The sequence below is a fragment of the Thunnus maccoyii genome, chromosome 17 (genome assembly GCF_910596095.1).
Source record: "Thunnus maccoyii chromosome 17, fThuMac1.1, whole genome shotgun sequence".
Lineage (NCBI taxonomy): Eukaryota > Metazoa > Chordata > Actinopteri > Scombriformes > Scombridae > Thunnus > Thunnus maccoyii.
In genome coordinates this window covers 8,707,422-8,728,368 of record NC_056549.1, presented here as the reverse complement: position 1 = coordinate 8,728,368, position 20,947 = coordinate 8,707,422, and the positions used below count along the sequence as shown (strand labels likewise).

Here is a 20,947-nt window from a genome sequence, read left to right as displayed (position 1 = left end):
AGACTATTTCTTGAGCCTATAATGACTGGTGAAATAACTGGCAAGAGGACTCAATTGCACGACTCAGAGACAGAACTCTTGATCAAAAACAATCTTTACTTTCAAAGGTTCGGTAGGGAGTAGGGAGTCAGTCAGAAGATCATGCAAACAAATCCAGCAACTAGAAGACAAAGGCAAGGTTCAGCTAAAACAAAGCACAGATCAAAAACACAAGGAGAACTAGACACTAGGAAAAAGACTAGAACACTTGACACTGGGTACAAAGATGAACTGGCAATGAGAACACACAGACTAAATACACTAGGGAGGGAAGGATAATGAGGGACAGGTGAAACAAATTGGGGCAGGGTTGGCAATCACACAGGCGGGAAACACACAATGGCAGGAAGAGAAGTATCTGAAACAAGATATGGAGGTGAGTATTTCAGAATAAAACAGGAAATGATGAATGAATGACATGAAACACTGAAAACCATAATATATAGTATAATATTCCCACCTGGAGGCAGGAAACAAGGGACTCTCCTTCACAGGTTTGACAACCTGGAACGTTGTGTGAATCCTCACGGATCTGGGGAATCCAAGACAGGGAAAGGCCAGGGAAGGTCTTGGGTTGACAGCCACTCTCTCTGCCCAGGTTGGTAGGTGGGAGTTGGGGTTTGCTGGCAGTCAGCCACCACCCAGTTCAGGGGACAGCTGTACATTAGTGTACATTCGTCTGTCTGACCCTTTCCTCAATGCCCTACGTCACTGACCCCACCACGATCTCCCGAAGAGATCGGGATGTTGGTGGGAGACATTGCAGCTGAGTTAGGGTAACACAGGCGAGATAGAGGCGAGATCAGGTTTAGTGTTCTTGAACCCAGGACAGTAAGATAGGGAGAAATTGAATCTGTTATAGAAAAGAGCTCAAATGGCTTGTCTGGCGTTGAAGCCATTTGGCAGACTGGATGTACTCCAGGTTGTTATGATCTGTCCAAACCAGGAAAGGACCAGTCGCGCCACTCCACCTTGATGGCCAGCAGCTCCCTGTTCCCAATGTTGTAATTTCTTTCAGCGGAAGAGAGTTTCCAGGAGAGGAAGGCTTAGGGATGGAGTTTGTTATCCCCTTGTGACTGCTGGGAAAGGACTGCCCTAATGCCCACATCTGAGGCATTGACCTCACCAATGAACTGTTGAAGAGGATCTGGGAGAGTGAGGATGGGTGCCAAGGTGAAGCTCTCTTTCAACCTCCAGAAAGCCTATTTAGCTTGGGGAGACCACTGAAACTTGACATTGGAGGAATGTAGGGAAAGTAGCGGGGCAGCAACAGTGCTATAGTTTCTGATAAAACATCTGTAAAAAAAATGTTGTTTTCAAATTGAGGGTGTAGGCCACTCAGTAACCTAGGGAGCAGGGTGGGACGTCACAGCGGCCAAGAAATAATTTTGCACATAACCCTTCATAAACAGCGAATGATCACTTGTACTTTTTCACACAACAAACAAGATGTAACAAGTCAATTCATGAGATTTAGATGATTTTTTAGGGCAGGTTTGATCACCTTTGGACAGAAAGGGCAGCTGTTTCCCCCTGTTTCCAGTCTTTATGCTGAGCTAAGCTAACCAGCTGGTGGCTGTTGCTTCATTTTTAACATATAGACATTAGAGCGCTATCAATCTTCTCATCTAACTCTAAAAGCAAATAGCGCATTTTCCAAAATGTTGAACTATTCCTTTAATAGTATATGTGTGACATTATTCTGTGCACTGCTACAGACACCACATGAAAAAGCGGATCATTCATGGATAATAAAGTATAATACTTGCGTAATAGATTGATGTAAATTTTGGGACATGCTATTTCTTAAAACAGCATTAAGTGATTTTTTTTGGCCACTTGGGAAAACCACAACAAGCTGTAAACACAACATTTGACATATTATTAGCATATAAAATATTTGTGGGGCCTAGTGGTTAAGATGCATACTATATAACCACAACATCACTGGTTTGATTTTGACAGGTTACCTTTGTTACCTCTACTGTCTATCAAATAATGGCAATGTGCCTGTTTAGACATCCAGCAGACACACAGCAAGATTAGCATTCATTTGGAGTTGTATTTCTGTCCACCTGGTGAATGTAAGTCTAATATTGACTCTCCTTTTAGCTCCATTTTAGTCCCCAAAAACAGCTGAGGGAACACAGTATCTGTCTCTTGAGCAGCTAAAAGCTTCACTTTATTCACTAGCTAGTCAATAACTTTGTCTGCCATTTGGTGCTGGGCGGGTACTACTTAAGGAGGCATTTGCTATAAATACATATAAACCCTGCTTGAATACTTAATGCTTCTAGAGAATGGAAGTTGTTTAGATGCTATAAATGGTGATATACTGTATTCATGTTGCTATTCATTCTTACAGACCACTACAGAAACACAGACAAAAGTCTATTTTCTGCCTGCAGGTCAACAATGTCTACTCATGCCATTGATCTGTGGAGTTTATATACTGTACTTGAAACTCAATTGTTTATTTTTAACAGACAAAGCCAATAAAAACAGGCTTTGCTGGCATAACAGGCAACAAGTGTACAATAATCACCAGTGTGCAGTGGCCTTGGAAATCCAACCAAATTATAACAGGTCCTCTGGTAGTGCTTGGTTGTCCTCCTCTCATCGACATAAGGTTCTGAAAGTCAACAGTCAAATTTTAGAAACACTCATGTCTTAGTAGGACTACAGAGAAATATTATACGTTCACTTCAAATCCAGCTACAGTGCAGAGTGGTGAGTATTTACTCACCACTCCTCCTCCTGTCCTCCTCAAAACACACCTCCTCCTGTTCCACATATTTTCATCTTTGACAGCCTTTTTTTTCAATCCTGACCAGTTCCAGTTACTCACTGGTATAGACGGGTCTGAATTTATGAGCCCCGCTTGGCAGCTGACACATCACAGGCCAAATCAAATTAATAAAATCAATTAATTATTCTCTCTCTTTTAAATCTCACATTCAGCAATTGGTGAAAAAACTGAAGTTGAACTTGAGTTTTTATTTTAGAAACAAGTCTTGCTTTTCCTTCGAGCCCAAAAGGAGACTTTTTGCTGTTACCTTTGTGTCCGTGCTGGACTGTGGTGATATTATATACATGCATGCATCTTTGCAATGCCTACACACACTGGATACTGTCTACCATGGAGCACTGAGGTTTATTACAAATTCTAAAGCCGTTACTCATCTCTTTCTACACTTGGGTTGGATGGTCTGCCTTGTCCGCCCATAGATTGGCATAGATTGGCATATTCTTATTTATATAGCTATTCTTAGTGTGCTTCCATTTTATCCTTCAGGAAAGTATGGTAAGTTATTGTCTTTGCTCCCAGGACTTATTCCTACTATCTGTCCCTAAAGCCTGTACTGAATTGGGGGAAAAGGGTGTTTAAGTATGCTGCTCCCTCTGCTTGGAATCAGTTGCAAAATTACTTGAATCTTCAGGAGCCGGTTTCACTGGATGCATTTAAAGTAATGCTAAATGACTTGTAGGCAGGCACATCTGGCTGTAGATGTTTTGACTGATTCATATTGTACCTGATATTGATGACTTGTAACAAATATTGATGAATATTTTTAATATTTTATGATTCTGTAATTTATTCTTTATTTTCATTGTAAACTGTTAATTGTGCTGCTGCCTGTCTTTGCCATGACACTCTTGTGAAAGAGATTTTTCATCTCAATGAGACTTTTCCTAGTTAAAGATTAAAGAAAAAATAAATAAAAAATAAATAGGCCAGGCTGAAGTCAATCACTTTGACTCTATAAGGCTCCTTCAGATAGTGACCAACATCATATTTTCCAGTGTTTCTGCGTGTATATTACCAGCAGCCTTCAAGTTATCAAGTGCGTTGGCAAGCTGAAAGGTTTTCAAAGTCACAAACATTCAATCAATGACAAGGTCAACAGTATTCCACCACTATCCATTTTCATATTGTTTATAAATGCAGAAAGGAATGCAGCGGAACATACCTGATGGACAATAGCTCTAATTTCTTTCAGAGGCAGTGGTTGGAAATATCTTTGCTACATGAAGTCAAAAAAAAAAAGACTTTGGTCCAGATCCTCGAACTCCAGATGAATATGTCCTTGGTCAGTGAAAACTTGTTTCCACTGAACTAAGTTGCATTTGTCTGAGTCCAGCAGTTTTGACAGTGCAGCAATCTGGAGATACATAAGAAGATTTTATATTAGCTAGAGATTTAATACATGAACACATATGTGTAGGTTTTTCCTCTATGGTTGTCCAGCATCCCAGCATCCCACTCTGGTGAACAGGCTACCATTACCAACATCTAGCACTGTTAACCAGCATAACATCACAGTATCGCATGCTGGCCACCAGTATCCCACCACCACCAACATATGCTGTTCTTGCCAGTATAACCAATATCTATTAAGCTGGCCATACTGGTAACCTGTGCTATTTTTTATACTTACAGATGAATGACTTTCAACTTGAACCTAAATTTGAATGAGTTAAGTACAACTCTGTACCTCTCAGGCTTTCAAAAGTATTCCAATATAGGAACTGTCACTTCACCTTTAAGCCTGCCTGGTCAGAATACTGCCTGCTAACAACAGAAGCAGTAATATTGTGGGCTTATTTCTAGATTTCATCAAAATATAAGAGAAAGTCAGAAATGAGACCACGGGCAAATGCTTTGAACAGGGCAGAACAATCACGAATCTCTGAGGAAAATCTTTAGAGTTGGAGAGCATGAAGCCAATTCCAGCTTTGTTTTTCACTTCTCTTTGTATTCTTTCAGATCTGTGTGGCCTCAATCCCTTTGTCTCTCACTCCCCACTATTTCTTCCACTTTTCCTATAATTAATAGGTTATTAATATTTCAGCAAAGCACAGAAGAACACACACTCGCTAAAGAAAGAGTAGTCACATTAAATTTGATTTTAGCTATTGTTTATGAGTTCAAAAGTGGTACAGTTTTAGAAATTACTCTTGAATATCTCTACTGAACTTTAAAGAGAGTGAATGGTTATTGAATGTGACTGTATAGGGGCAGGAGGCTGAACTGATTATCAGTGATATAAGAGGGAATAGGATGATAGAAATTTTCTGCCTTATGGTGGATTCAATTCTATTACCAGCTGCATAATGTGTAATAGAGTGTCCATCAATTCCAATCTATGGGTCAGGATACACAGTAATGCAATAGCTGAGAGCTTGATCAAGGGCATGTGTTCTGTATTCTACATGCATGTGAACCTGGAATACTACATGGACAAACTCATCTCAAGTGGGAGTTGAGCTTCTCTCTAGAGACATAATTAGAGGGAAAATTTTTGATGATGAGAAACGCTTCTAGGCGGATTTTCAGTGCAGTGTATATGGGATTAACTGTACATTACATGGGCTTCTAATCCGTAGGCACACTAAGCCAGGAATTAGCATGCGTGATTAGCGTTTTAAGCCAGCTATTAGATGAGAATAATACTGTAATTCACCTAAAATGGCTTGCAGTGTTTTGACTATTCTATAGTCTGCATGAACTATTCCAACAACCTAAACAGGAGACATAAACAGACTCTTGGAGGAATCCTAGTGGAGCAATACAAGCAAAAATTAACTACAGTATTTTTTTTTTTATGTTTATTTACTCAAGGAAGGCTTTCCAGTGTAACTTGCTTTTTTCCCCCTGCGGCACTCTGATTCTCACTTGCAGTGTTCAATTTTTGGAGCTGCTCAGTACAACCAGGCTTCTTCTTTTGGCCTCTGAACAGCTCCTCAGGAGCAAATGGGGCTTATTAATGTCAGCTGTAGAGAGATGAGAGAGCGTTTCTCATTCTCTTCTCAGGCTACCAGATGGTCTTGATCTGAACTGGCTTCTTTCCGGCCGCAAATCTTCCTACAATCCTTAATACTAATGCTACCTCCATATAGATGGATTTGAAAGGGAATGCACAAAACCAAAATTAAAAAAGGCATCTCTTTTCCTGAAGCAATGTATAAAAGAACATCTTGTTTTGTTGTATTAGTTTTGGTTTCTGCATTATTTTTTTCATTTCTAGACACAACAAGACTAGGAGTTGACAGACAAGCTAGCAGCTCTGTTTATCGCATTCAAAATCGTGGTTTAGTGTGTTAACATGCAAACATTTACATTACCAATAAACACAAAGTACAGCTGAGGGGAATGTCATTCTTTTTGCAAGTATTAAGTCATAAAAGCAAATTATTGGACAGGGGATCACAAAGTTATTAAATTTATCTTGAGGGGGACATGAATGTTGTAACAATTTTAATGGTAATCAATCCAATAGTTGTTGAGATTTCACTCAAAACTCCAAATGTCAACCGCATGGCGGCGCTAGAGGAAAGGTCAGGGGTTCACCAAGATCTGTAGGATTCATCTACTGGGGACGATTAAAATGTCTGTACAAAATTTCATGGCAGTCCATCGTGTAGAAAGTTGAGATATTTCACAGGCTAAGTGAAAATATCGACCTACTGATGGTGCTAGATGAAAAATAAGAGGATCAGTAGAGTCAGAATTCAAAGTGGTGGACCAACAGACAGACATTTCCACCCCTAGAGAAATGCTGCTAGTGTGGATAAAAGTGTCTACAGAATTGTTCTTCATCTGTGGTAAGGAAATATATTTCAATGTCACAGAATTTTCTTCACCAAACTTTATTTTGAGTTGCAACAGATTTTTCTATTAGGAAAATCGAACTTTTGTAAACAACAACCTTAAGGTCATTCTCAATGCATTTTCCCTTTAACCTCTTCTTGTGCAGCCTCTGACAAACTCATACCACCCCCTTGTATTCTTGCTATTCTTCTGATTCCTCCAAGAACATTGCTAAGTCTTGTAGACTGTATCTTTAAAAATTCATCCCCTGGCCTCCATGTTCGTCGAGCCGCTTGTCTTGTAGATGCCCTGCTCCTGCATCAGTATTCCACAGATGGAGCTTGCTCTCCCTCTCGCTGTATGATTGTGTACCTGTGCAGGGAGTAAGATCTACAGGCAGATCAGCTGCGCCCCAGAGTCCTGCCACCAGAGCAAAGCTTAGCCTTCGATTCCTAACATCCGATGGACAGGAAGAGGAGAGGAACAAGATGGAACTGAACTGCTTTCAGGCCATTAGAGCAAAGGACACGCTAACAGGATGTGTGGGTACGGAGTCAAAAAAAGCAAAATATGCTTTATTATCCTCAAAATATTAGGCTGTAGACTCTATGAAGCTGAAAACTTATTAAATCAATGCATATTTTACTTTACTGTTATAATTGTGTTGATCCTATGTGAGTATTATCTTTACAGTAAATAAAGAAAAATCTACCAACTCATATCTATGTTGTATCATGACAGTAGCAGAAACAAAAATGACCTGGAGGCAACAAGGGTATTTAGATAAAAATGCAAAACAATTATTAACACTAGCAAGCACTAAAGTAGTCGAAGTATCAACCAAACTGCAACAGTGAGTCTCTCCAAAGTCAGCAGGCAGCAGTAACAGTATCCTCAGGCTAACAGGCTAACAAGCACTGAGTCTACTGTCTCACTCTTGCCCCCGAGCGGTCTCTTCGATTTTCTTCAGTGTCGAGGGTGGCGAGTATGTACGAGAGTTGGTATCACTAGCAGCTGAATTAAGTCAAGTCAAGTGGAGTCTAGTATACAGAGTTTGTAGTACTGAACAGTCTCAGTGGTGAGCACATACAGCTATGGTAAGCACTAAGGGGCAAATTTGACAGTCACCACCTGCACTGCAAGCTGAACATTGTCACACAGCACTCAAGAAAGCTTTTAATACAGTTTAAGGTTCTATTTTTATAGTTAGCACCACCATCAGTGGGAATGAAGACTGCAAGTTTGAAAATGAAGAAAATCTGGCGGTGAGGAGTTACACCATGTCAACACAGAAAGCGTTGCATGAGGAGCACGTTTAGCAGAGCAGCAGCAACAGCGAGTGCTCCGTCTGTGTGTCTACATTGGAGGCGTTCAGGCACGGTGTTAAGCGTGGGTCACCTGCGTTTTGGAAGCACTGAGAGCCCAATATAAAATGACTGTAGTGACATGTGAGGTGGAAAAATAGACTTGAAACCTAAAAATACACTTCGGGTTGCGGTTAACTCGTGAGCTGGTATGTGGGCTGTGTAGACGGCCGTATTGATTAATATAGAAGCGTACTGTTCTGCCCGAAGTGCGTGACACAGACGGCTGAAAAATGCAGCTGACATGTTTTTAAGTGTAGACACAGTGGTAGAAAGACGTGAGCTTACCAGACCTCTGTAGCCCGCTCATTATCTTTGCTTAACACTAGCGACTGGAAGCTACATTAACCGCCACTAGCATAACACACCTGAATCTCTGAATGTACTGTTGGCGGTTGAGTTGCATTGTGGGTAATATAGGCACCAGGTCTTGACAAGGAAGGGGGAATAAAAAGACCATATGGTGCAGTACTGTTTTTAAAAAAAGTTTTTATCATCTAGGTTTGTGAATAGATGTATACTCAGGTCTCCAACATGAAAGTTAGATTTGCTACACACCCATCCTTACAAACTGCAGAAATAACAACTCCTAAATCAGCATGCATCTTTAATCAATGCATAAAACATAACTGCTTCTAGCAGCAGCTACCGCAGCCCCCGTGATGAATGAAAATAATGATGGTGGGACAGAAATGTCACTCAATGGAGCACAGCGTTAGCTCAGACAGAGCACTGAAGTCCCACTTGTATTAGCTGTTTGGCATCAGCTATTTCATTCATACTTCACACACTGGCTAAGCTGTGTGGCTATCAGCTGACCAGTCACATCCAATCATATTTGTGCAGGTTTACAGCACAGCCAGGTGTATCACTGTCACTATGCTGATGTGCTTGTGCCAATGCTGTTTGCTGCTGCAGCTCCCTTCTTTTTGGTATTATTGATCTAACTAAAGCTTAGTGTTTGTGTACATATTTATCAAGATGAATACTGTTCCCAGCAGAATTCTCATTGTTGCTCGAATTCTTTGAAAGTTCCCTCAAAGAGAAGAGCCTTTTCCACCAAAGCTAACTATATAACCATTTACTATAAATAAAGTCTCTCTTATGAAACTAGTGATTGGTTAGGGCACAATAAAGACCCTTCACAAACAGAAAATGGCTATCATGAACGGGATGTGAGACTGAATAATGAAGTGAAGTAAAATGGCAGTTCAGTTTCATTATCAGGCTACTTCCTTTCTGCTACTGAGTGTTGGTACTGGGCGTAAATAATTCCCTGGTTGTGTTAGGCAATAACTGACAGTGTTACAAGTCAATGAGTGGGACTGCTTTATGACAATATTGGATGAAGTTAGTTCATGTGCTAGAATATCCAAGAACAGACATTCCCATCTGGCTGATTTAGCTGTAAATGAATTGAATTTCCTATATACCACAATACTGTATTAATATCAATTATACATATATATATACACAAATGTACATACATATGAACATGTGCATTTAGGTGTATGTATGCAGGAATGGATGAGTGAATGTACAATGTATATCTGAGGTTGTTCTAATCTATTAGCACTGATCAGCTTCATTGTGCTGTCATGCAATGACAGTAAAGGCATTCTATTCTATTCTATACGTTCACCGATAAAAGGTTTTATCCATATTATCCTCATATTCCCTAGTGTGCAATATATGTGAATGAAAACAAAAGACGTGTTGGCCAGACAATTGTAATCCATACTTCATTGACAATAACAGCACATAAAAGCATAGAGAAAAGTATTATTGGCTTATTTTCTGCCCACTAATGATTCCGTCACACTTAAGCAAGCAGCTAATAATATATAACCCCTCCTACTCACCCCACAAAAAAAAACAAAGCCACAGAGGCAGGGGCCGTCTACAGTACCCTTGCAGGCCCCACAGTGTTGATAATATGCCAAATGCTGTGAAATTAACTCGCTTTCCACCTTTAATTTTGTGTGAACCAAGGCACCGCTGTTGAAGAAACAGATGAGAGTGCACCTGTGAGGAAATGTATTCTGCACGTTTTTGTGGATGTGTGTGTGAGTGGAGGGAAGGAAGGAAGAGGAAAGAAAGAAAGAAAGAGATAAATGTGTTCCATGCCAGACTGTGTTTAATTACATCCTCAAGAATAGAATATGAAGGCATCAATTATGCCCACTCACCTACCGAATGTTCTGCATTAGGTAAACAGGAGGATACTGTTTACTCTTGACAAATGCGCTCCAGAGAGCATGAATAATTGTGAAGGGCACAACCTCTGCCTTACAGAGATTAATATTTATGAAGGCATTTTTGTCTTTTAATTTTCTCTGAGAGCTCTGCAATAGCCAGGGTTTATAGGTGTTTATTGGAGGGAATCAAACCTCTGTGGAAGGATATGATGGTATAATCTAAAATGTTTTGGTTTTCACTCTTTATTTTCCTACTTAAAGCAGGCATGTCCCTGGCCTTTGCTTGGCTGAACCTGCTGATCGATCTAAGCTAACATCACATTTTTATTATCTGAGATGAGAAACTCTCTCTGTCTCTGCCTCTTTCTGACTCAGTGCTTCTGATATTTTACCTTTATTCAACCTCATCTCAATAGCACATCTCTTTTTTTATCTGAACTTTCTTGTATAGAACTTCTACCCATAGGGAACTCATGCACTATGTATGGCATCAATCAGAGAACAAACACAGCACTTCCCTGCCTCCTCTGCTCCTCTCGGTTACCCCTGGAGACATTGTTTATCCAGTTTATATGTTGGGCCGGTTGCCTGGCCTTGGTGAATCTGTTTGTTGCTTCCCCTGGCAAAAATTGCGGACAGCGAAGCATCGAATGGAGGCACGATCAAAACTCATTTCTTCTCACTGTTGTATTTCAGTCAGTCAAATTGCCAATCAACGGTCAACCTGACACACAGAAACACAAATGGAGAGAAAGGAGGTAAGGAAAAAGAAGGTAATGCCCTTCTATGTGTGTACAGTAAGGTGAGATCAAGACTGAAAGAGCATAAAAGTTTTGCTTTTCTGACACGCTGGCAGGTGGAACAGGTTGTTAAGTTTAATCCATCATGCCAACGGTAAAAGGGTAGCACATACACTCACACAGAAACAGCAATAGTGTTAGGCAATATATGGTGGTCTCTCACAGTCGCCATTCTCTGCCTCGCTCCAGAGTCAATAGTCCAGATTTCATAGCCATATAACTCCCGAAGGGACCAAATGAAATCAGATCATTGCAGCTAAGGTTAGTTATAGCTACCAGTTGTGTTCACAAATAATTTCACAGACTTATTAGTGATGTGCTTCTACATGCTGCCCATCATTAGCTGTAAACAAGTGAAACCTCATATTCTTCTTAACAGACTTCAGTTTTAAGAGCATCACTTCCCTCAGAAGAAGAGGCTCTTTTGTAAATGTGTGTGCGTGTGTGTGTTGTTGTTGTGGTCAGTTCATTTCACAGCATGCGAGAAATATGCAACTCAACACTAACATAAATTTGACTGATCACCCGGGCACTCCACTTTTATAGAGGCAGTGAAAACGTCTGTTTCACATATCATCTCAAAATCTCCCATAAACGTTCAACTGAGCACATATCCAGTTATTTAGAGCACCTGCACTGAATGTACAAAATATTTAGGACTCCCTGTTATTGAATCAAAGCCCCTTTTTGCACAATCGCATCAAAGCTTTGAAATCCTTCCTCCTGCCTCTCTTCATTTCCCTCCAAGACTTTGTCTTGGAGAAGTGGGAAAAAATAAGACAAATCATTGAGGGATAATGGCTTTTACCTGGATTCACCTCATCAGTGTGTTTCAGAAGAGGAGCATATTCAATGCATGTTAAATGTGCTGTATATATTTGGCACATGGCTAGTACCACTGCTGTGTTTGCTGGCTACTTATTCCCCATCAATGGAGAGCTGTCTCTCTGGAATGATGAGTCTGTAAGGGGAGAAATGTCTGAGGAAATGAAGGTGATCATCTGGAAAAGTTATGCTGGCAGTGATTAGAATTCACTTTGCCTTCTTCGGGATAATTACACTGATTACATGTCAATAAACGTTCCCTTCATTAATTCCAAAACTCGTACACTGCAGACTGCCTTTGATTGTGTTGCTTTTTATGTTCATTAGTGTTTCTCCCTGGAATACGATTGATGGCACAGTGGAAAAAGCCTATAAGGCAGCATTTAGAGAACAGTGTCCTAAAACTCTCTATAGAGACCCAGATGCCCAATTCTAAAAATATTATTGTCATGAAAGATTTGGACAGACAGATACTACAAGCTGATTTATAGTTCTGGTTGCTAATAGATAATTATATGAGAGTAGAATTACATTTGACATGCAGTCACTTTTATGCCTGAGTGTGCTATGGTATTATAGATTGATATGATTGAAATTAATGCCACAATATTAATAAGAATTTTGTTCTGCATCAATATTTATAGCAATTTGTGCAGCTCGCCAGTTCATTCTTGCTCTTGGAAACAATTCACTCCAGTTCCTCACTTGTTCTGGAGCCTTTGACCATATCACATGATCTTCATCATATGAGTGCGGACCTTGAGTGGAGATTGTTTTGTCAACTGTTGTTTCCAAAGGTCAGTAAGGAACTGGCAAGCTCAACTTTTAAGCCAACAGGAGGAGACAAAGTCCAAAAAGTGCTCAGAACAATGAAAAGTTCAAACATCTACAGTTTGAATACAACTCAGAATACATTTGCTGATGAAGACTGTGTTATACAGTTGAAAGCTCCAGAGTAAGTGGATCTTAAGTAGATTAAATATAGCATACTGAAGAACACTGAGAGTCTACAGTCTTGCTAGCAGCTCCGTGAAGCTGTACTTACACACAGCAGTGCTTTGAGCGAAATGCTAACACTAGCATGACAACACGCTAACAATGACAATGCTAAGATACTAATGTTTAGTAGACATGATGTTTACCATGTTCATCACCTTAGTTTAGCTAGTTAGCATGTTAACATTTGCTAACACAAAGTAGCTACTACTAACAATGTATTTGTCAAGTTTATTAAGTGCACAACTGGACATTCAGTTATTTTTTATGTCCTGGGTGTTCAAAATGTTGTTTTTTGTGTTTTATTGTCTTCAAATGATGTTACTAGGAATATCTCCTGAAATCATGTAAAGTATATGAAAAACTCAACTGGCTTGCTAATGCTCAAATACATATAATTTATGATGTTTAAATCTAATATTATTAAATCTAAATGCCAGACATGAAAATGAAATTCTCGTATATCTTGGTTGACAATTTGAGTCTTTTTTCTTGATTCAAGACACTAGATGAGTTTCAGGTAATTGTTTTTGGTTAATTAATAAGGTCATTACTTTCCATGGGATAAAATTAACTAACGCTCTCAACTCACACAAATACAGACGTTAGCACTTTATGTCATCTGGAATGAGTTGTTAAGGATACAGACTATATAACAAGCGTTACTAAAGAGTGTGTGGGCCGTATTAAATGCTTACTCATATAGAGCTCTTCTCGCCTTCCTGTCTTAAACTTCTTAAATCACAGACGTCTCAGTAGCAGCTGGAAGTCGCTTCTATTCAAATGCTGCAGTTCCCCGGAGCACACATGGCAGATTGTTAATTACAACAAGTCTGGGGGAAAATTACTTTATCGATTTGCATCAGACCCGCCACTCTGAGAGAGAATACAGAGAGGCTGAGCCAAATTTGACTGACTCTGATCTTTATATAAAACAACCTCTTCTGTCCAAGCTGCCGTAGCAAACGTTTTATGTCAGCTGTGACAAATTTACCTTAACCCCATGACGTCTCAGTCAGTTATGCATCATTGGAACTTTGCTGTTGAGGTGAAGTCACCCAGCTTTGGGGCGCAGCATTCCTCCATATGTCTGAGAGTGTCTGATATGGCTGTTCAGCTACAGCACCTCTGGGAGTGCTGCAAAAGTTCAGAGAGGGAAAACGAAGGTTGTGCAAGAGGAGTTGGGTAGCAAAATAGAGTGGGATGAAAGAGGAAAAGATTGAATAGAGGGGGAGTGAGAGAGAAATAAAGAGAGGTCAGAGACCCAAGAGGAAAGTAGAGGGACAGAGAGAGAAAAAGAGAAAATCTAATGTGCCAAGGCCAGAACCAGATAGACAGAGTCACTCTGGGCAATGGAGACATCAGGACTGACAGAACTGGCCAGGGTCCAGGTAAGAAAAAAAGGCAGGCTGTACAGGGAATTAACTGAATGGCCAGGGGCATGGCTTCAACAGCCACGTCTGGAGAACTGACAACTGTAGATGAGCCAAGAGACACTGAGGAAATATGTCAGGCAATCAGCTAAAGCTGACAAGCGTAGCCGTGGTAGCTAAAAATCTATTGACTCAATAGGACCTGACTGCTGGATATGTTTCTCCAGGAATGCTCAGTGAGGTGGGGGCAGTGTGGTCATTCCACTATTAGTTTTGCTTGTGTTGAGCAATGAATGCAAATTTCAGTAGTCAATGTGCAAAGCTGCATAAAAGGTAAACTTATCAACCTCCAATCTTCATGGCTATGCTCTAATTGCTCTGCTTTCCAAACACTGATACATATATCTGCACCTGCCAACATGCTGCTGCAAGGGCACACTGATTAACACATGCACAAACACATTTTTTTTTTAATCTGTACTTTTTTCTGTATAAGTCAGTCACATTGTTACATGAGAGAGCACATTTCAGAGAAAACAAGCACACAAACCAAAGTCTTTAATCTATAATTGATCTGATACGGGTGTAGATGTTTGGCCCGTGGCTAATAACAACCGCATCATGTTCCTGACATCAGCCAATCCATTTGCCAAGACTAAAAAGATCTTTTTTTATTCCCTTTGATGAACATGTACCATAGCCAGTCTAGATAACAACACATGTGGAAAGCCTCATAGATATTCAGCAGAATGCATGATCTGACATCTAAGAAATTAGCTGCTTAGCACGGTCAGCTATTAGTATTACTAATCTGATTTTGTGGATGCACTTATCTTTCTTTTGAAACACTGATTTCATATCCTAGAATGCTTTTCAAGGGGTACAGTAGTGTTTTGGACCATCAGTCGTATTTTTTACGCCTGTTTAAATTCCAAAGGACAACCTCTTTGCATTGTGAATGTTGATGAGCGCTGATTAAACACGCTCCATGCAAAAACACCTGTGACAGCTACCGATATTTACTGGATCTTTAACTACTTCAAAGCAATCTTATTATCTCATTATCTCATTATATTTGCATTCTGGTGAGCCTTCGTTTGCTGCACAGTGCTAAATGAGTCTTATTAACAACTGCCTCTGTCCTTGAGAAAAGAGAGAAAGAAAGGACAGGTTGATGGGAGGGATAATCTCCACCATAGCTTGTCTTTAAGTGGTGATTTGTTTAAATTTACCTGGGATGTTATTCACAGTGTGTTGGGAGGCATCATATTGATATAAGCACATTATGTGTGAAGTTCAGTACATAAAGTCGGGATATGACAGACTGTCAAGGTTAAATACTTCTTTATCATTGTCACTGATGAGTTAATTGAAGTGTCAGAGTATATTCTTTTTATGCAGATGGAGTGTCCATTTCTGATGGCATTTTTAGCCACGCTGTAATGATGGCAATGTCAGTCAGTCGGTTGATCCACCACTTTGGTCGAAACTGAAATATCTCGACAAATATTAGATGGATTGCCATGAAATTTGTATCAGACATTCATGGTCCCCAGAGCATGAATCCTTTAATGACTCATCCTCTAGCACCAGCAGCAGGTTAAAAAAACTTTAATCATTCAGTGAATTATTTAAACCTTTACCTGATGGATCGGCACAAAATCATTTACAGACATTTGTGGTTCCCAGATGATGAATCCCAATGACTTTTGTGATCTCCCGACATTTCCTGTTGTGGTTTTGAGTCATATTTCCCAAAATACTATTGGATGGATTACCATGACATTTGGTGTGGACATTCATGTACTCCACTGGATAAACTGTAATGACTTAGCTGATCCTTTAACTTTTCATCAAGGGCCATCATCAGGTCACCATTGTAAGTAATACTTTGGACCAAATAGCTGCTAAATGAATGACATTCACACTTTGTGTTTAGTGCTAATTAGCAAATGTTAGCATGCTGTTACACCAAACTAAGATGGTTAATATGTTCACATCACCTGATAAACATCAGCATGTTAGCATTGTAATAGTGAGTATGCTAACATTGCTATTGCATTTAGCTAAAAGCACTGCAGTTGGCATGGTTATAGACTCATAGTCTTTTTAATTTATTGAAACAGATGCTGAGCAAAAGAGGAAAAACATATTTTACCTAACTGGACATGGCACAGTGTATTTGATTCAGACAAATGTACATTTTAATACAATGCCCTAATGTAATTAGAATGAATAGTGTATATATCCACATGATACACATTGTAGATTATGATGCCTCTCGGGATATTTTAAGTAAACTCTAATGGAACATTGTTCCGCAGTATTTTTTCATCAAACAGCCTTAGGTCAATAAGGTGAAGCATCCATTCATTGCCTCTTTTTATCAATTACAAGTTTCTGAAAGCAACTTTCAAGCGGTAAACAGAACCATATGTTTTGAATCAGGATCATTAATTGTCTTGTCTCCTTTTTGCCAGGCACATTACAGCACTACAGCGGCCTGGCTAACACAGTTACATCAGTAGTGGCCTGGCTAACAAACTAAGCATCTGCCGTCCCTCCCTATTCTCTGCCTCTAATGTCGTTAAGCATGATTCAAGACACTTTGTTACCATCGACTGTGGAGTAATGATGCATGGTTACTGATCACTTCAACAGTTTCTGTCTTTATAAGCCTGCTGGGTTTCTGTTACCTCTCGAACAAGCCCATTTTTCTAACCAATAATCCACCAAACGAGGAAAAGCTGGTGTAATTAAGTATTGATCACACGCAGCAGGTGAAGTATTAAAGTGTGGCTCTTTGGCCGGACATTTGTCATAAGGTAAAACTAATGAACTTCTGTGATTTTCCCATGAGTCAGTGATGAAATATGAGAATTACTGGCCCAGGTTAGGTTCATATATTTCCCTCTGTTTGATGAATCTTAAGCTTAAAGAATGACCTGTTCTGTATATCCAAGGCTAATATAAATTCCTGAAAATTAATCTTTCATTTTTTGCAAACTCAGTTTCATTTCCTAAAAACTGTATGCGTGTCCTTGGCCCCTGTGCTCTAAATAAAATCCTTGTGCTTTGTGCAATATTACATTTTGATGAGGTGAAAAGACTTATAAGGAGGAGCCGAAACTGCGCGTGTGTGTGTGTGTGTGTGTGTGTGTGTGTGTTATTATTGAACCGACTTATCTGCCACAGTTTTTATAAAGCCTGTATTTTCTTTGAGTGTGGCCTTTACACCATGTTCATGGTTGGGAGTGTTTTACTGCTGATTGGGTCAGATTGTAAGTGTGTGTTTTGTCCTTTTATACCTTTACACACTTCTAATTTGGTTTACACATTGATTCAACAGACAAGCTTAGTGTATCTAACAACCAACAGAATGTGACTTTGCGCAGTGTAAATGTTTTCTTGGGACACAAGCTTTGTTGACCGCTCACTGGAGAAAATTATATGGCTTATTTCTGAAGCATAAACAAGGTTTCAATCTAGCATGGTGATGGCTGAGTATCAACTGTTACAATAAAACAGTACAAAGACACGAGGAAAGTTAACATCTCAACAGGACAGTGCAGGCTCTGACTCTTAGACCTCAAGTAATATTCTGCACAGATGAAAAACTGATCCATCACTACAAAGAAATTAATTGAAACTAGTAATACAGGTTGTGCCAATAAAAAACATAAGAGTAAAGAAACTCAAAGCAACCATAGTCATCACATATGAAAAGTAGAAGAGTGCACTCAGTAGAGCGCAGATCTCCACCAGGTGTGTACAGCCAAGATGACGGCAAAGATAACAAAAACAGAGATTTATTCATCTCATATCATGCCTAACTTTAGTGGATCATAACATATCAGGTATGGAATTAATCTGAAGATGCTCCGGTTCAAGATGAGACCAAACTTTTCTATGAATGTCAGTTTTTGAGTCACAACAAAGCCTGCAACAGACTAGGTAAGCCTTGTTTTCAGTCTAACTGATTGCTGGAAATGTCTTTTGCTATGCCGTAACGCATATTGTAAAATGGCAAGGACTACTGAAAAGGCAAAAGTCTAAGCTTTACAATAGGCTCACAAGGAATCTTATGAATATTTATTGGAATTTACAACACAACTCGCTCTTAAGGTACCGAAATTTGGCACTGATTGATCTAACGTGGCAACAAGGCATGACTGGTTGTCCCTCATGGAAACAAGGTTTTTCAAAAATTGTGAATCATCGCAACCACGAGAGGACCCTGAGCATACAGTCATAAATGTGCACAAAAAATATTAGGTTAATGGGTCCAGTAGTATGTGAGACAACTACACACACAGACACACACACACACACACACACACAACCAAACGCATGATCCCATCGAGGTTTACGTCTGGTGGAGATAACAATACCCCAATTAAAATGCATTTAATGTAGATCATGGGCTTGAATATGACATGGGAGCTGTAGTTTTTTGTGCGCTAACAAAGTAAATTTGATAGTGTAACTTTTTTTAAATTACAAATGTTTTAACTTCAGATAGCAGCTGCTGTAGCGGATGCCGATTTGTCTTAGAATATGAACAGTAAAATCCAGGAATTTCATTTTTTTCAGAAAGTTAAATGGAAGAAATGCTGAACGAGAGATTGCATTTAATCACTGAGGCTAGAGTAAAAGAGGCTAGCCCTGATATGATGCCATGACCTCCGCTCTCCAAAGTGCCACCTGCAGGCAATGAGTTTTACAACGGCAGTTTTTCTTTCCAATACACTCTAAATGAAAATATCCACTGGACATAGGTTAAGAATTCCTCTGTTTTGCTGACCGCTGGCACTCCTCTCCGGGTCATTTATACTATGATGTCACATGCGAGTTACTGTCACATAATAATTATGTGAGAGTTTCCTGAATCAAATGAACTAAGGTATGAATTGGTGTGAAAACCACATTGGAAGGGATGTCAGCACAGCATTGTAAGTGCCTAATAGACAAATACCCTTAAAACCTATCAGTCAACCCATTGGTGCCATAGTATCTGACAGGAACACCATTCCACCACTTAGCAACCACCTAGCAACAACATGACACTCCCAAAACCCTTGCAGGTCTAAAACACCATTGCTGTTACTCTCTCTCTCCATAGATGACACAGTTTGCATCATCTTGCATGCTTTTTGATGCTTTTTTGTTTGTGACATTGCATAAATGCTGAATGCTACAGCACTGCAACAAATGAAATATCTGGATGTACCAAAATATTTGTTTTGATGCTTGAGGCTTCCCAAAATGGAATAAAATAATTATCTTAAGTTCTGTAAAAAGGTTGGATATTCCACTTCAGATGTGTACTTCTGTGACAGCTCAACATCTCATTCAATACCAAACAAGATTACCACGATTCACTAACAAATTGCCTCATATTTTTCTACAACTTTTTAAAGCGATTAAGAAGATTAACACATGCTTGCAACTGTGTTACACCACAAACCCAAATGTATGTGTATTCACTAACTAAGATGGTCCCTTTTGGATTTAGGCAAACAGAGCAGCAGCAAAATGAAAGTGACACAGTGGGGAGGGCAATAACATGCATGTTCCCGCATTACATCCTGTACTTCATGACATGTTTATGTGTGTGCCTGTGGAGGGATGTCTGCCTCCTGTCTGCTTGCTGTGTATTTGCATGACTGCGCAGGAGTGTATAAGTGACTGTGTTTGTGTGTGGGTATGCAGATAGAGTAGACAGACTGTTCCCCTGCTGTTCCCCACAGAGACTGTGATTAGCTAGTCTCTCCAGGACAGAGACCTCAGCCAGCGTCTGTGTTGCTGCTCCGCGACCTTATTGATGAGCTGCCATGAGCTATGACAAGTCTGCCTTGTGTCACAGCACGCCTCCCGTAGGAGAATCATGGGCAAGACAAGAGGCCTGCAAAGAATTCTGGGTCCCTCCTGAGAAAAGAGCATGAAAAAAATGTCTTTATCACCCAGATACCATGACAAGAGAATTTAGGAATAATAATTTAGCGCAAGTTTGACCTGGATAATTCATAACTGAGGAGACAACAACTGGAATAATACTTAAAATATGGCAGGTGATTTTCTATATTTTTCTTATTGTCAACAAATCTCATGTGCAGAGCCAAACCAACAATGAATTGCTCTTTCTTACAAGTATTGTGTGTGTATCCAAAGCCAGATATATCGTATTCCTCTGTGCCGCAGACCGCCATTGTTGTCCAAACACTATTAAAAACACATCGATGAGCCACACCATTGCACTTCATTACAAAGAGTTTGGACATGGTAGTTTGTTTAGAAATGGCTCCAAAGACTAATAACAGCGATCACGTTTTCAGTCAACCTTGCACTGAAGCTCTTTGAGAAATTTACAGTGTAGTACAAAGTCAAAGAGCTTGTGACATGCAGCACAGCAAGCTAGCAGTATGAGTTACAGCCATCATTTAAAGTGGCAGCTATCAAAACTGTGCAAGTAAGACATTTTTTTTCTGCTGTTCACATTCGTGGGCAATTGCTTGTTAAAACATTACCATGACGGCTTGACAGGGCTGCATTTTTGTAGATTGCTTTCACAGTCTTTATGCCCCCTAGTGGAAAAACACTTGGTGCAGTTTAATTATTACTGTAGTGTTTTATCCTGTCAACATTACATTCCTTACTTAGAGCAACAAGAATGAAAGAAGTAGGACTTGTGTTACGGGGACATCTTTACTCTCAGTCCTCAATATTTACACTACAAGAACAGGCACTTCTATCTGATGTT

At 39.7% G+C, this 20,947-nt stretch overlaps 2 long non-coding RNA genes across 3 annotated transcripts; both read right to left on the bottom strand.

Annotated features, from left to right (window-relative positions):
- Positions 1-76: 76 nt before the first annotated feature.
- Positions 77-691, bottom strand: LOC121882552. The gene is made up of 2 exons (XR_006092110.1): positions 500-691; positions 77-397 (listed from the first exon to the last, which is right to left on the bottom strand). It is a non-coding gene; the product is annotated as an uncharacterized LOC121882552 (long non-coding RNA).
- Positions 692-5,105: 4,414 nt separating this feature from the next.
- On the bottom strand, positions 5,106-14,214 carry LOC121881979. Of its 2 annotated transcripts, none has more exons than XR_006091985.1 (3): positions 13,809-14,214; positions 8,284-10,917; positions 5,106-7,083 (listed from the first exon to the last, which is right to left on the bottom strand). It is a non-coding gene; the product is annotated as an uncharacterized LOC121881979 (long non-coding RNA). The 2 variants fall into 2 exon arrangements; XR_006091984.1 differs by lacking the exon at positions 13,809-14,214 and adding an exon at positions 13,513-13,747.
- Positions 14,215-20,947: the final 6,733 nt, after the last annotated feature.